At 38.2% G+C, this 17352-nt stretch overlaps 1 protein-coding gene across 7 annotated transcripts in view; it reads right to left on the bottom strand.

Moving 5' to 3' along the window:
- The window catches only part of magi2a (membrane associated guanylate kinase, WW and PDZ domain containing 2a), a 272345-nt gene that overhangs the window by 192637 nt on the left and 62356 nt on the right, over window positions 1-17352 (bottom strand). The window lies entirely within an intron of this gene.

Consider the following 17352-nt stretch of genomic DNA (forward strand, 5'->3'; position numbering starts at 1 on the left):
TTTTTTTAAATGGTTTATCAGTAATAAGAAATGCATCTTTTTGCATGTGTTTCTTGAAGCAGAGCTGGATGTCTACTTATGAACCAGAGACTAAACAGCCGTTTTCAATGAAAGAAGACGGAGCATGAGTTCAGGAGCATGACCAGGAGTGTGCTTGTTTTTTTTTCCTTTTCCACATTCACGAGGATGTGTACTGTGAATTCATCTTTCAGGATCAGACTGTCAGGGCAGAGTTCTACTGCAATTTCCTGAAGCGTTGGAGGTAAGACACTGGTCCCAAATCACCTAAACGGTGGTGCGTGCCATCGTGCCTTGCCGCACACAGGGCAATAAAAAATGTAGGAGCTTTTTGGAGCTGGCCAGATTTGACTCCCTGTGACTTCATCCTCTTCACCAAACTGAAATTCAAGTTGAAGGGTCACTGTTGTGACACAGTGGAGATCAAACACTTGCAAGTGGTCTGAATGGGACTTCCAGGCTAAAAATAGCAGCAATACTGGAAGCAGCACTGTCTAAGGATACTACCTTGACGGGAAGACAACCCACGTAAAGGTTTTTGAGATATTTAACTTCTATTTGAGAGCGTAGACAGCAAAGCAGGGAGAAAATTACATAAAATACAGCAGCCCGTAAACTAGGTGTGAGTTTTGATTTACATGGAAAGATGTGTACTAGTTTATATTCACACTTTGCAGTTTAGCTATTGCCCCTAAAGGAATCAGTCTCATTTCATTACACATGAAGTGGAATGATTTTATTATACACTATATTACCAAGTATTCAATCATGCATCCAAACACGCATCCAAATCATTGACTTCAAGTGTTCCAATCGCATGCACGGCCACAGGTGTATGAAATCAAGCACCTACTGTAGGCATGCAGACTCCTTCTACAACCATTTGTGAAAGAATGGGTCGCTCTCAGGAGCTCGGTGAATTCCAGCGTGGTGACATGATAGGATGCCACCTGCACATCAAGTCTAGTCATGACATTGCCTTACTAGTAAATATTATACAGTCAAGTGTTAGTGGTAGCTAAGTGGAAGCGACTGGGAACAAAAGGCACTCAGCCAGGAAGTGGTAGGCCACTTTTTCGGGAGTTGGGAGTTGCCCACTAGTGCACAAAGCAAGGTCCATAAAAACATGGATGAGCAGGTTTGGTGTAGAAGAACATGACTGGCCTGCACAGAGTCCTGACCCTTAACCCAATAGAACACCTTTGGGGTGAATTACAGCAGAAACTGATCTTACAAATCTACTTCTGGAAGAATGGCCAAAAATTTCCATAAACAACAAGAATCAGTTAGAGCGACCACCACCACAGTCTCTACTCAATACATCCCAATATGTGGCCACAGATCCAAAAATAGGTTGTGTGAGTATGTGGGCAGGCAAGAGTGCATAAGGGTGCAAATCAAGCAGCAACTCTATAGTCAATGAAGTGTACAAGGCTGAAGGAGGTCTTTTAATGTGATGCAAAGTTGTTGTTTTTTTCCTGTTAAGGTGGTTCCTCATCAGTTCCTCCCACTCTGACAGAGATGCCCTCATAACATCACAAAGCTGCCAATGGGGAAAGGTGAATGACAGAGCGAGCATAAAAACAAGAGGGCTGGAGAAAGACAAAAAAAATGACTGCAAATTGACAGTACCCGAGTATAATCCACTCGCTGATGCATGATCAGCTTAACATGAATCCAGCATTCATGTCTATTAGGCAGTTATTGCTTCCACTTTCACCTTGAGCAAATGGCTCCATGCACACAAGACATGAAAAAGCATCTTAGCACGATGCAAAATGAAAAGACTCCTCCGTGCAGTTGAGGGAGCACTTCTGGTGTGTTTAGAGCCAAAATCAGATTTTTTTATTACTGTTTCTAAAACAGATGGATGAAGGAAAATTGTTGTTGCTCTGCAGAAGAAGACAATTCCCTGTTTAAGCTCAGCAGGTGTCATGTAAATCCCCTGGGAGGCTGGGAGAGAGAGAAAGAGCGAACAGCCTGTGGAGAGTCAAAAAACAAGAGAGCAGCTGGTTCCTCCAGGGGATCAAGGTGTTATAACAGTTAACTGCCTCATACCTAGGCACAAACCAGTCAAGCTCACAGAGGAGTTCTGGCTACCACTGCAAGATATTAAGGTGGAGGAAAAGCTCTCAAGAACAGCAGTCTGCTCTAAAAAGTTGTCCGTTTTTAAATGCATGGCATATGGCATATGCCCTTTCAGTTCATTTGCCTTCAACAATTTAAACTAGGCTTGCAATGAATTATTCATGGTTGGTTGAGCTTGGCTTGCAGTTGGAAATAAGTTGTTGACAAATTCTTAATAATATCAATGTTTTAAGAAGAGAAAATAAGTCAATTTGCATGCATGCAGGTAAATTCTAAAGAAGAATTATTTTTTATCAGCAGCTTTTAACTTGTTTGATCAGAAGCCAATGAATTAAAGCCAAAGAGATTTCCTTACTCAGCTAAAACATAAACATAAGAGACTCTTGAACCACGTCTTCAGCGAAACTACTCCTGCATCAGAGCAAAGCAGCGCTTGCTTTTAAGCTCAGTTTCACCCGAAGAAAGAAAAAAGCTTGTTTTTTTTCTAATCTAGGCTGAGTTGGAAAACTTTGTTTGCTGATAAAATGTGACGTCCATTTTTGGAGACAGCCTCAAGTGGCCAATTAAGGAACTACAGTTTCCGGCACTTTCACACTGGCCTCATATTTCAGCTCCAGAGATGGCCATTTCCTAATATTTGCATTTGTGATTGAAAAGATGCCATCACCTCTAAAACAACCCCCATGTCAGAAACTTCTGAGTGACTGGAGCTTGTAAAAATAAAGACAAACAAGATCACATGGTCATCTTGATGGACTAAATACACAACCAACATATAAGGATCAATATATTGTCTATTGGCAGAGCCTTTTTTGCCCTTTTTTATGGTGGACCTGAGAGGCAACCAAACAGACTGCAACTTAAGAAAAACGCTGCAAAAGCACAAAAAACACAACGGAAATAGGAAAAAAACACAACAGAAATAGGAAAAAAACAGATTTCCAAAAGCACAAGTGTTTCTGGGGAGACAATAACCTGACGGACCAGTTGCAGGAACCCAAAACATGGTAGGTGTGTTTTATCATGATTCATGTAATACTGATGACGGATTTTTAGGCTAATAATTAGGCTAACACACTTACCTCTCATCTTTTCTTTCCTCACAAAACCGATAGATCCTCCACTTCTTTTAAGTGTCTCCCTGCGCAATTCTTAGCATATTTTGGTTCCTCCAACTGGTCCGTTGGGTTATTGTCTCCCCAGAAACACTTCCCTTGTGCTTTTGGAAATCTGTTTTTTCCTATTTCTGTTTTCTTTTTTCCTATTTCCGTTGTGTTTTGTGTGCTTTTGCAGCGTTTTTCTTATTGCTGGTGTTTTCTTAAGTTGCAGTGCGTTTGGCCTCTCAGGGCCACCGTATTTTTTGATAATTCAAGAATTCAACTCTGCAAACACGATTGTGACCGTAGAATCTTCAAAATCTTCCACAAATGCCCTAAGACTTTTTGCACTGTCAAGAACAGTGCAGCATGGAAGATTTCATGCTGACAGTCAGTCAGCTTGGAGTGCTGTCATCACAGCTTCAATGACACTATTTATCACACGCGCTCCAAGGGCATCCGTGAGCAGGCGCATATGTAGCATCATCACTCAGCGTGCACGCATGTGTTTGTGTGCGACTTGAAGTCAGAAAGAGCACCAGCAGACAGCTGTTTGGATAATCAGACTAATTAAATGATCAGGATGGGCTTAAAACCTTGCCAGTTTCACCAGACACACACTGCGCTCTGTTGATTAGTCTTCAATAGGAAAGCACGATGCCAACTCTGTGGTGAATCGCTAGAATCCATAAACGCCAACTGGCTTTCAGATGGAGCTACATGCAAATACACACAAAAATATTATTTAAATAGTTCTGGGACGACATTTTTGCTCCTACCACCTAAATGGGTTTACATGAAATGAGAAAAAACTGACAACCCTTATTACTCTTTATTCCTCAATTTATATGATTTAGGGTAAAAGGAACAAAGCACTGTTTTTACAATTCGTAGCTTCTTAACCATCAGTCAAACAGCTGCTGTTATTTACTCCTAATTTAATACAGAATTGGAACAAACAGTTGTCCCATGACACAGCTGTATTCATCTTTCAAAAGATAACATAATGAACAAAGTTCGAGAGTCAAGGAAATGAATGAAAGCAAGTGTACGTCTGGAATATGAGCCTTCATGTTTCCTTTGTTCGAGCCGAATGCATTGCCCCATTGAAACAGGTTTCTACTTAAGATGAGTTAATGAACGGCATTCATCTAATATGAGGAGGTTTGATTCGATGACTATACAGACAAACTCTACACAGGCTTTTTTGTACAGATGGCTGAAAGGCCTTTGGAATCTGCTATCTTTTCAATATTAAAATAAATGGATGATATATGTTATCTTAATGAAGAAAATGTGTTATATATTATGTCGTCTTGAAGGCTTTGGATGGATTTCAGTCTGGGACTGTTAAAAAAAAGCCTTAGGAAAATGAAACTCAAGTAAGGGTTTACAGACGAATTGATATTTTCCCTTTTTTTGTGATACCAGGCTACAGTACAAAATTTTTTGCTCTAGGAAAAAAAAATCCTCTCAGCACCCATTAGGCGAACAAAGGTTGAAGCTGTGCGATGTTATTATAGAGCCGCTAATTTTCATAAAGAGAAATTGTGGTGGATGAATAGATTCTAACTAACTCTTTATTTTACAGCCTATCGCTGATGCCTCATTTTTTCTAAACCAACAGGGATTTGGAACCGTTATTGGAAGGACCATCATAGCAGCATGGGACATGATAACACTTAAAGATAAGTGATATTTTACGGGAGGACAAACAGTCTGCCAAAACTGAAAACCCTTATAAGATCAGTGCTTTGAAATCCAATCATCAGAAATGGGAAACAAAAGTATACCCATAAAAAACAAACAAACAAAAAACCCACAGTAATTTTCTTATAAAGCATTCTGCTGAAGCCGGGTCACAAATTTGAAGTAATTGTTAAACATCTTTGGCCCAAAAAGATGTAGAGTCAGACTTTTAAGAACCTTTTTAAAGCCAAAATATATATTAAAAACAAAAAAAATCGCTGGAGGAGACCAGATTCAATTCAGCCTTTTTTATTGGACGTCCACAGAGGTGCAGGTTCAACAAAAACAAAGAGGAAAGCAAGAAGCACTGAAAGAGAGTAGCCCTTAAGCACATGCAGGTCAGAGGCTGAAAGTGACTGATGCCCCTTATATTGAGAAAAGAGCTGCTGGAGCTTCCTTCTTTTACTGTACGGCTCTTTAAGTCTTGGTTGTTTCAAACTTTAACTTTACCCAGATAGCAAGACGACATTGAATCTATGTTGATTTTTCATCCGAACCGTCGTATATGGTCGGGGTTGAAATGCCAATGTTGTAACAACATTGAAATACTGTGGTAAACCGACGGTCTTACTATAGAGACGTTGTAACGATGTTGATTCACCGTTGTTTTTTTGTCATTGATATTTGATCTATTTATAGTCGACCAGGCGACAACAACAACGTCGAGAAAACGTCTATTTATAGTTGACGATCATTCGGCTCCGGTCACCATCAAAAACCATCGATTTGTAGTTGAGCATTAAATTGCATTGCAACTGATCGGGTATAAAGTACCAGAGAAAGTAGATTTATTGTTCATTTGTTATCAATGACTTGGTCTAGTTCACCAGCTTTAAAAAATCGTGTCTACGTGCAATTTATGTATAGTTGACCGGGAAATTAAAGCAGCGATCACTTGGACTATTCCGCAGCACCCCTCTCACATTGGTACATCCCCCCAGGTATTCATTGTCTTCTACAGTAGAGCGGGACATTCGATTTACTCTCAGCGGAATTGACCGGAGAAGGCATCAGGTCATGCACTGCACTGGCCTGCACCACGATTAGTATAAGGTAAGAATAAATGATTTTTTTTTCCTACTCGTTATTTCCATGTTTGCATTTGAATAACAGTAAAAAACTCGTTAATGTTGTACATTAACGAGTTTTTTTTACTGTTATTTACGTTGCTCCCACAAAATGTGGGAGCCCGAAATTGTGTCTACTTCTTACAATCCGGCAACAAATAAATTGCACTGCGAACAAAGTATATCAACAAAGAAAACATTTTCGTTTCATAATTTCTTCGTTATATTCCCTTACAAACGCTTCGAGTTTTCCTTTGTTCTTGCCGTCGCCTCAGCGCTTGACCCAGACTTTCGCTCTGTAGTTGCTTAGTACTACAAAAAATTCTAAATCTGTGATATATGATTGATAAACGTAAAGTTAACTGTATAAACGTGTTCAATGACTTTGTTACTTTTGATGATTGGAGAGCACTCGCTTCAATTCACACACGAAAACTTTAGACTCAGTTTGAATGCTCACGCGGCATGCCCACGTGACTGTACGTTGCACGCGTACGTGACTTTCCGTTTGTGCCTTGAATAATGAATAAGGCTACGTCCACACGTACCAGCGTATTTTTGAAACCGCTGATTTTTCTATGCGTTTGCACCTTTTGTCCACACGTAATGTATGTCTGGCCGTACATTGTGTTTGTATTTCCAGGCACATTTCACGAAGCAGAACGCAGTCTTCAGAGATATCCACGTGAACGCTGTGATACGTCTGCCCTTCAGTCCGAAGAAGAAACCCAGACCAGTCTTAAAAGAAAGCACAAGTAAAACCTTTTTATTCACAAACATATCTTTGATTGTTAAGAATTTATGATCTTGTCTTTTATACATATCTGTGGTGCTTGCATACTGCAATATCACCACATAATATAGTCCAAAAAGTGGAAGTTTGTAAACTTTTTAAAAATGCAAAGCGTGTACACTTGTGCACTTCAAAAATTCATTGTATACTGTACCTTCTTGCACGTCTCTGTTTCCTGTGTGTGTTGTTAGAAATCAAACTAACTTTAGGAAACAATATGCCAAAAGCATATTTACAATTACTTAAGACCGTTTTTAATTTCTTTTCTTTAGACCAAATCCCCTGTACACATATATGGACTCAGAGGATGAGCAACCTACAAAAAAACGGTTTCCCCAGGCCCCTCGAGTGAAAATACCAGGTAATAAAATACTGTCTAGTGTCTGTGTACATATCTGTGTCTGACACGAGGAAACTTTTTTGACAAGTTGTCTGTATTCTTAAATACTTAAAAAATGATCTTTTTCTAAACAGCCCTCATCACTCCGCAGTCTGCCCCCCAGCCCACTGATAGCAACCATCATAATGCCCCACCCAGCTTCCGGCACCTTTCGCCACTCCGGCACAAACCGACACAGCTTTGCGATCTCGCCAGCATGCAGAGTCTGATGTCTTCCCTATAGATGGTATGCTTTTAAAAAAGCTTTAAAGCTGCATCACAATGTCATTGTACTCTTATCTAAAAAAAAAAAAAACCCAGTTTATACTCCTGAATGTCATCTTGTTGTGATTTTTTTTTTTTTTTCTGTAGATTCCAGAGACTCTGAGGCCACTATTACAAGGCAAGTTTGAAAATCTTGGAATTTCAGTTTACATGGTATAACAAATATATGTGACAGGCAAAAACTAGTAAACACTTTTAGCAGTTACAAGAACTAACAAATGAATATCCAACAAAAGGGAATAGAAATACATTGTACTGCCAATACTTTGGTTTATTCTTTGTATGACTTGAAAATCAGGCTTTAGGGAAAACTAAATGACATGTTTCTATCATCAATTACATGAAGTAAACACACAAGCACTTGCATACACATTTAAGACATGAGACACGCTAATTCCATCTCATAAAATGTGTCTATAGGTGAGACGCTTTGCGTTGATTGGTGCTGCTGGACCACACTGGAGGTGCGAGTCCGCCGTGTAATGGTTTATGCCATTACAAAGGAGCTGGCCTCTGTACTCAACTGGGCAGGGGAAAAAACCAAGGACCAGACAAAGCAAAAAAGGGCATTTAAAGAGACAGCGCTGTGCAGATGCATATTTGGTAAGTTTTAACATTTATTGTAGTTTTATGAGCCTAAAGTGAACAATAAAGGGATCAATTGATGTGCTGGGTGCGTTTCACATTTCCTATGTCTGGTTTTTGCTATATTACTTTGTCTTTCTTAATAACAAGACTTTCATGTCCGGTTAATCTGGAGATGGAGTCTTTGGTCTTCGGCTTGTTTTGTCCTCGGGTTGTACACTTTGTACAGCCCGAGGACCCCATGTTTTCTTTTTTCTTTTTTTTTAAGGATACACGGCACACCATGCTAAGACATATCACATTTTCAGCTTATAGCTCTTTGGGAATCAAATGCGGCAGTTTGCTGATTTCCGCCTGGTGACTTTCATGTTTATCAGCCTAGGAGTTTACATACTTTCTCCCTGCTGAAGACAATTAACAAGAGCTTATTCATGTGCTCTAATTCCCTTTTTTTGGTCTTTGTTTTTTTGTGTGTGTGTCTATTTTTGTCCTAGATGGCCTGGCGCAGCAGGTAGGGGCGAACTCTATGTCTGAGTTGGTCTTTGCTCAAGCAGTCCAGAAATGGCTCAGATATGCTCCAGATCATACGGGTGGCGCGCAGGACGCACATCATCCATCCCCATCCCGGAGTAAATAATAAAAAGTGACGTGAAACATAGAAATGTAAATAGGAAACTTTGTCTTTTAATAAAGTATTTTGCAAATGATACATGTCTATTGACCTTTTTTGTTTTTTTGTTTTTTTTCAATAAAAAGCAACTGTGCGAAAGAGGTGGAAAATCAATACCATAGCTCAACAGTGTTTCAATATCAGAATCTGACATTGTTTCAATGTCAACAGTGTTAGAAAATATAACGTAGAATCAATGTCAGGTTTCAACATTGATTCAACATCAAAACCTGACGTTGTTTCAACGTTAAAAATGGGTGCAAGAGTGACGTTGGGTCAACGTCACACTTCAACGTTGCTTCAATGACGTTGCCTGATATTGACTCAACATTGTTTCAATGTTTCCTTGCTATCTGGGTAGGCACCAATTATTTCCCAATTTGTGTCCAAATCTTTTTTAAAGAACAGTTACATACTCATCTTTACCAGGTTACCAGATTAAATACCTGTTTATGGTTAATATCAGCATATGTGGTCAGAAGCAAAGGCCAGTTATGACAGATTTATAGTGTGGTATAGTAATTAATATTGCTGACATTTTTATGATGTAGGCAGTTTGTACTGTCAAAATCAACAATAAATCTTATCAATTAAGGGATGTAAGAGGTGTGAAACTGTCATAGTCAACCATTAAAACAAATTATGAGGTCATAAAATAGGATTTATACATAGACAAAGTATTTAGTATAAAGTATAGATAGAGCCTGATAACAAATAAATAAAAGGTACACACAAAGGGCACTCGTCCCTAATTTTTAAAATATATTTTTTATGTATATTGAATCTATGAAACAAACCCTTAATATATTAATTTCAGTGTATTTATATATATCATAATTATTTGACCGTCCAGTATATGTTTTGTACAGATGTCATAAAAACCAAAACTCATGCTCTGAAAATACAGGACAAGACTCTGAAATATGGCTCCAAAGTTTCACCAAGTCCCACAGGTGATTACACAGCATGCCTTTCTTCCATTGCTTTATGCTGACCAACTCCAGCTCATCCACTGCCATGGAAATTCATTCAACCCACCAGCTGCTGACTTATATGTGAGCATTTGTGTGCGTTCCTGATGCTCAGCATCTGTCTCTTGGCAGGGAAAGCCTGGAGCCAGAAGCATAAAATTCTGGATAGATTCAGCACATAAACAGAAATGTGCATACATATTCTTGTTGTCCAATTTATATCGCTGTGGATACATGTTTATTTTTTAAAATAAATATCCAAAACTGCTCAATTTTATCGACAGAAATCCTTTCCATTCAGTATCTTCACCCTCTAAAGGATGCAGATAATTCCTTAATGTCATTGCAGTACAGGAATGAAATCGAAAGCAAAGAAAAAACACAATTTGTAAGTGTAAGAGTTTTTATGCTGCCATCAATACTGAAATGACAAATATAACAAAAACTGCTGAAAGGAAGAAAATGTGCCAACACCTCAGTCATTGTAAAACAACACGACCTGCCAGAGGTTAAATAAATAAATAAATTAGCAGTGGACATACATGGGTGTGGATATCAGATGAACAGGTAAAAACTATTAAATAACATAACTTTTTTCCCTCCTAATCTTCTTTTATATTTTTACATTATATCATGAGCAAACTTCACTTCTCATAATACAAAACCACTTATTTGGGATTAATTCGGGTTTAAATCTGATTAAAGCAACAAGCAAAGGTGCCTCTTTGAAACTCTTGGGTTGCTTTTACAGTGTTCTTCCGGTCAGTATTCATTTATACTTTTTGATCAATATTGATTTAATATATATGTCAGTATACTTCAGAATCAATCCTGGTACTTCTATCAGCAGTAATATCATCAATAAACAGACAGATATATATACCATGCTTCTACCGAACCTGACAGATAATTTGGTGTGCTTCAGATCATGGGCTGTTTCCTATGGGCAGAAATCTGTGCCATCAGAAACTGAATTTGAATAAGTTAAATTTGAATTACTCGGATTGAATCTGAATTGTAACTTGAATGAAAGCTTTTGAAAACTGAATTTGAATTAGTTTAATTTGAAATTGAATTTATGGTTTGAAAATGAATTGATTTGCTTTGAAACTGCATTTTATCCTTTAAAAATTCAGCTCTCGAATAATTTCAGATTCACTTCTCACCATTCAGTTTCAGTTCTACAATTCAATTTCAGTTCCAAAATTCAGTTTTTTGGGACTTACATCCGGTTCCGGTTCAAGCGCAGATTAATAGAACTACAGACTGATAGCGTTACTGATGGGAATCTATAGCGTCTTGAGCTGAATTAAGACTTCAGAAGTCATTCGTCATGTCGAATGACCAGCGGATAAACTCTCAGGTTGGTAATAAATGTATTACATGTATAAGAACAAGCGTCATGTTAACAAATGATAGCCGTACAGTAACCTTTATGCTTATTGTAGCTGCTAGCTAAAAACGCTAATTTAGCGTAGTTTGCCCTGATTTCAGCTTTGACAAACAAATATGATCGACTGTTTCTAGTAGAATTCCAAAGTTGTCATCTTGTACCCTGTCAGAGCCCTGTATGCTTGCAGAGACCCCTACAGTAAGGAAACATGCAAAACGCTGTCCAAACCTTTGTATTTTAGCTTTATTTATGTCTTACACAGCATCCCAACTCTTTAGCGAACTTCATAACTTTAGCTAAAGTGAATAGTTAGTCTTATTCATTAGTGCAGCGTTACTGGATCACCTCTGTTTGAAGTAATATAATATGATATACAACTATCACTGTGTTTAACTACCATAATAATTCTTAGGGTACTGAGTGCGTGCTTAATTAGATTTTTTTTTTTTTTTAAAACATACTGCTCCATTGCTATGTTTGACAGGCTGAAGTTGTCGGGTCACCTCCTAAATCGACCATCTTTTACAGGTGTTTTGTGCCAGAAATGGAGTGTCCACTGAAGACTGAAGATACTGAATCTCTACGCCGTGCCATTGATCCCTCCTGTGCCTTCATCTAGACAAGAGACATTAACTTAACCACTCTCACATGCTCTGTACCTACATCACCTTCCCTGACAGTCGTAGTTTGGCTCATCTGAGGGTGAAATTATAAGAATGTGTTATTTTGCAAAGTGCTCTCTAGGGTTCCTAAATAAAATATGGCATTGAGGTCATTTCTTTTGAATTAATCCCTTCTTCTGAAATATAAGATCCTCTCCTGGTTTAAATGGCACTTTCTGTTCCTTACTTTCTGTTCCACTCCCAAACCCAAATAGATGCTGACAAGCTGACACAGTAACATGGAAGAGGGAAAGAAGCTGGAAAGGACTACTACAAATAAACCCAATGCCTAACAATGAAAAATGTAAAATAAGAAAAATAATAATAAAGATAAAAGATGAAGTAACAAGTTTTTTGTTTTTTTTGTTTATTCCAAATGATCATCCAGATGTCTGTGACATGTGATGACAAACACCATAATGGAAGGCCTTAGTCATCACATGCTTAAACTCATCATATATTTTTGCATATGCTGAACAGGCAGTCAGACATGCTGTAACTGTGGGGTAGAAAACTGCATGAACACCATACGGCAGGGGTCTCAAACTCCAGTCCTCGAGGGCATGGAAAAGTTGCATGACACCGGCCTTCGAGGAATGGAGTTTGAGACCCCTGTCATATGGAATATGACAGGTTTTGGTTGAACTTCATGAAGACTGAAGTTTCTCTTCTCTTCTGGCAGGACAGGAATGTCGCCTTGTCCTGTGAGCCACCGTAAGGATGTACTTAGAGTAGAACTGGAGTGTCACCGGCCTCAGGCTCTTCACCTTTTCAAAGACAAAGCAGTCATTTAGATAAAATATTAGATATTGTTTACCTGTAAATGCACAAAGAGAATTTAGAAATGTAATTATTGTCAAGAGTGAACAAGCACTGATAGTGTAATCTACAGCTGTGGCCAAACGTTTAGAGAATGAGAAGTGTTGTTTATTTACAAAGTTTGCTGTTTCAGTGATAGTTGTATATCATATTATATTACTTCAAACAGGTGATCCAGTAAAGCTGCACTAATGAATAAGACTAACTATTCACTTCAGCTAAAGTTATGAAGTTCGCTAAAGAGTTGGGATGCTGTGTAAGACATAAATAAAGCTAAAATACAAAGGTTTGGACAGCGTTTTGCATGTTTCCTTACTGTAGGGGTCTCTGCAAGCATACAGGGCTCTGACAGGGTACAAGATGACAACTTTGGAATTCTACTAGAAACAGTCGATCATATTTGTTTGTCAAAGCTGAAATCAGGGCAAACTACGCTAAATTAGCGTTTTTAGCTAGCAGCTACAATAAGCATAAAGGTTACTGTACGGCTATCATTTGTTAACATGACGCTTGTTCTTATGCATGTAATACATTTATTACCAACCTGAGAGTTTATCCGCTGGTCATTCGACATGACGAATGACTTCTGAAGTCTTAATTCAGCTCAAGACGCTATAGATTCCCATCAGTAACGCTATCAGTCTGTAGTTCTATTAATCTGCGCTTGAACCGGAACCGGATGTAAGTCCCAAAAAACTGAATTTTGGAACTGAAATTGAATTGTAGAACTGAAACTGAATGGTGAGAAGTGAATCTGAAATTATTCGAGAGCTGAATTTTTAAAGGATAAAATGCAGTTTCAAAGCAAATCAATTCATTTTCAAACCATAAATTCAATTTCAAATTAAACTAATTCAAATTCAGTTTTCAAAAGCTTTCATTCAAGTTACAATTCAGATTCAATCCGAGTAATTCAAATTTAACTTATTCAAATTCAGTTTCTGATGGCACAGATTTCTGCCCATATGTTTCCCTCCTTCTCCACACTTTTTATCTTCCCATCCTTCTGGAACAAGTTAATCTTGGTTTCATTTGTCCATAGAATTTTATTTAAGAGAGCCTTTTAGATGTTTACATTTTTTTTATAAACTCTTATCTTGTCTTTCAGTTCTGGGGTGTAACCAGTGGTTTGCACCTTGTTGCAGAGCTTCTGTATTTCCATTCATGAGGGAATCTTTTGATTACAGACTTTGACAATGATGAGAGTTTTATGCCACTCCTTAAATTTTTGCCGTCTCTCTGATTAATTTAGGTCGTTCAGCCTGATGATAGCCTCCTTCACTTGCATCAACACCCAGTTGGACCATGAAAGCCCAAACCTAATCCTGGCTTTTATGCAGACTTGTGCAAACAAACATTTTTGAACCTGCCATACACTGAAACACATCAGACAGCTACTTATATCCATGAATGTGATTTTTGTGGTATGGCAGAGGTGAACTAAAGGTTTGGCTGAGCTTCATTTAAACCTGATTTTGTGTAAAAATGATGTGATTACACAAAGTGTTCTACTGAGCAAATTATCTGCATGCATGAATTTTATTTGATACAAACCAGGTGTGATTTTAATGTGTTGATCAGCTGCAGCATGTATGAGTAAAGTCACGGCTGAATTGGCATGCAATGCGTGTTTGTGTTGTTTACGGTTAGGCCTAAATCACAAAGGGTTTGTGATAAATAAATACTCTATAAACACTCTATAAATACTGGATAAATGTTACATTTACACTGATTGGAACTGTAAATAAATACAAGAACAGAGAACCTTAAAGGTGTTTTCATTAATCATTTTTAACAGTCCTATAAATTATAGTAAATCAATACACACTGTGATATGCTAAAGGTTGGTTGAGGATTCTTAGACAAGCTGTATGTGCGATATTGAGCCATCATTGGTCTTCACCTGTCATCAGGCTGTGCCATCATAGATCAGTAAACAGGTAACACTACTCCCTTGTCACTCAATTTCAGCCGCTATATCTCTCAATCCCACTCTTTAAAAAGAAGAGATATTTGGCAGATTAAACTGACCACATATCAATAATGCCTCTACAGGCTGCTAGATTGAGCTAAATTTGGCAGCCTACATTAACTTGACAGCCAGAATTACCTAGATTTACCACTCGCTGCTGCAAAGCACTTAAGCACTTTGTTCTGCTTCCTAGGCTTGTTTCACACCTTAAAGAGAAACTATGCCTGAAAACAACAAGCACATATCGAATGACTTTTAGGTTATGGGAGCCAAACTTTACAGATATACAGCCTATCCCCATATCCTACACTTCTAGCTTACAATTTCTCAATTTGTAGTTTTTCCCTTTCACACTATTGTTGACTGAGGGCTTCCCAGTGACTAGTCCAACCTCCCCCAGCATCTCTACTGTTACAAATAACTTTATCTTCAAGTGTTGTCTCTGGAAATCAGAACTATGAAACGGAAGGAAAGCATTCAAGTAAACCCTGTTTATTTACAAATGTTTTATGCTGATTTTCCAGTAAGTTTTAGTGGATCAGATAGGCATGAATTATCTCTTAACCTCTTGTTTAAATTCCTGGATCTGATTCTTATCACTTAGAACTACATCAGGCCAACCTTGTAACTGCCTTAAAGTCTCCAGAAGTCTAAAAATGACTCCTGTGTGGCCATCTTAAGATGCATTAAACAGAATGAAAACTTCAAAAGCAGTCACCAGCTGAACACAGCTCTATAATGACTTTCACATGTCACTTTTCTCTCCTTCCTCTTAGTCCTCCTCTGCTATTCTCCTGCCCTCTTCACCTTCTCCTCTTTCAGGCGATTCCTCTGTCTCCCTCCCCCTTTTCGCTCTTCTCCACTTTCTCCCAGGTTTCTATATTTGTAGAAGAAACATAATAATCCTCAAATGGTGTTGTTTATTTATTCATGAGTAAGGTCACTAGTTTCAAGAAGCAACTAAAAGTCGCCGTTTGCCTCATTAAATTGTTGAAAGTTTGTTTAAAAGGACCGAGAGAAATGTCCTGCTGTCACACATGATGAATGCTCGACGCTAAAAGGTTGCTCATTTCCACACATGGCACATTAGCCTGGAACGTGGGTGAGAGGAGATAAAGGCCAATCAGAGCAGCCTATTTAAAAACAGCAAAATGTCACACTAAAATAAAATTATTGCACTGGGGCAAAATCAATCTGTGTGAGAATTTGGCACCAAGTTTGGTGAACTTTTATGTGGTTTTTGCCAGCGACCAGTTACACTTCAGTGATAACCTTAATTAAAAACAAGAGAATTAGTTTTGGTTATCCATTGGTCTTTTTTTAAAGAGTTACTGTGTGTTTAATTAATTATTTATTATTTCCTCCTCTGTATATTCTGACTTACAAAGATGATGTACAATTTTCAGACAATAGCTGTAAATTTGTCAAAAAACTTCAGTTTATCAGCCATTATTAGCTATTTACATAAATATAGGTACTGGCATTTATATCAGATGACAAACAGTCAAGCTGCCCTTAAATGATATTTAGAACTGGGTGAAGTGACCTCAACTTAGTAAAGATGATGTGTTTTTGGTCAAGCCTGGCATCACAAAAGTATTTATTTGAAATAAGTTTTTCATCTATAACACGCTAGCTCCACAGATTAGAGTAATAGCTTCTAATATTTGTATTAATTAGGAAAATGTAGCTGCAAAATAGAAACCTTTCACTGATCTTGTGGAGCTTCGAGGTACTGATTAGTGCGGCGAAGATGAGATGAAGAAATAAAGCAGTTAGAGAATTCTCCCCTTAGTGAGAGTAGCAAAGGCCTAAAAGGGAAGGGAGCAAGAAAGATCAATATTTGTTTCTTATTTGGACTTTCATTATAAAGTAGGACCCACATCGACTAATCAGTGGTGTGGTCCTCTCATAATAGACCCGTTCAAGTCTACTGAGCTATGAAAAAAAAAAAAAATCAATGAAGAGAGCTAAAGGAGGGCTTAAGAAAATAGATTCATTGTGGGATGTTTTTTCAAACTGTGATTGCAATTTACAATTCAGTTACTTTATATTACATTTAGTAAATCTAAATATAGTATAAGAAAAAGGTTGTGTCAAGCAAAATGACATCAGTGCTGATGTAGAAGAAACAGAAGACAGGAAATGATCACAAATCATAAGTTTGCCAAATTTATTTATTAAAAGAGAAAACCAAGGTATTCACAGGTCTCCAATGTGAAGAGTGTGACCAGCTACACTGTACCATGATTAAGTGGACACAGCTTTCCTTTGCATGGGGGGGATTATGGATAAAATGTGAGTACACTCCCCTTTTTACCGCCAAATGAAATGGTTTCAATAATCAGGCTTAAGTTTCACATTGTTTATATCCTGTCTGATCATGTGACTCGCCAGCTCTCTGAAAACAAGGCCTAAATTGTAACGAGGTAGAGGACAAGTCTCATACACAATGGAGCCACGTCGCACCTTAGCTTATGTAGCAGCACATTAGCATCTCACTGCAACTGAAGTGTCTGGTTGTCCCGAGTGCTGGCTTAGTCAGCAAGACTCCAACTTAAACTGCATAAAACCAGCTTTTTGGTATTGATGGGTCACTAGGTAATAGCTAGGTAAAGCTATAATGGTTACCACTGGGTTTTACTCTAACACGCTGTCACTGATACAGCACTGTTCTCATTACACCTTGCTGGGGCCAGTTTAATTGAACTAACACAATCAGAGCCCAGAAGCGCTTCGGTCTACAGAGCTCGGCAGTGCAGGTAATAGAAGCTGATGGAAGAAAGATTAAAAAGATTGCTGCT

Source organism: Oreochromis niloticus, linkage group LG17 (genome assembly GCF_001858045.2).
Source record: "Oreochromis niloticus isolate F11D_XX linkage group LG17, O_niloticus_UMD_NMBU, whole genome shotgun sequence".
NCBI lineage: Eukaryota > Metazoa > Chordata > Actinopteri > Cichliformes > Cichlidae > Oreochromis > Oreochromis niloticus.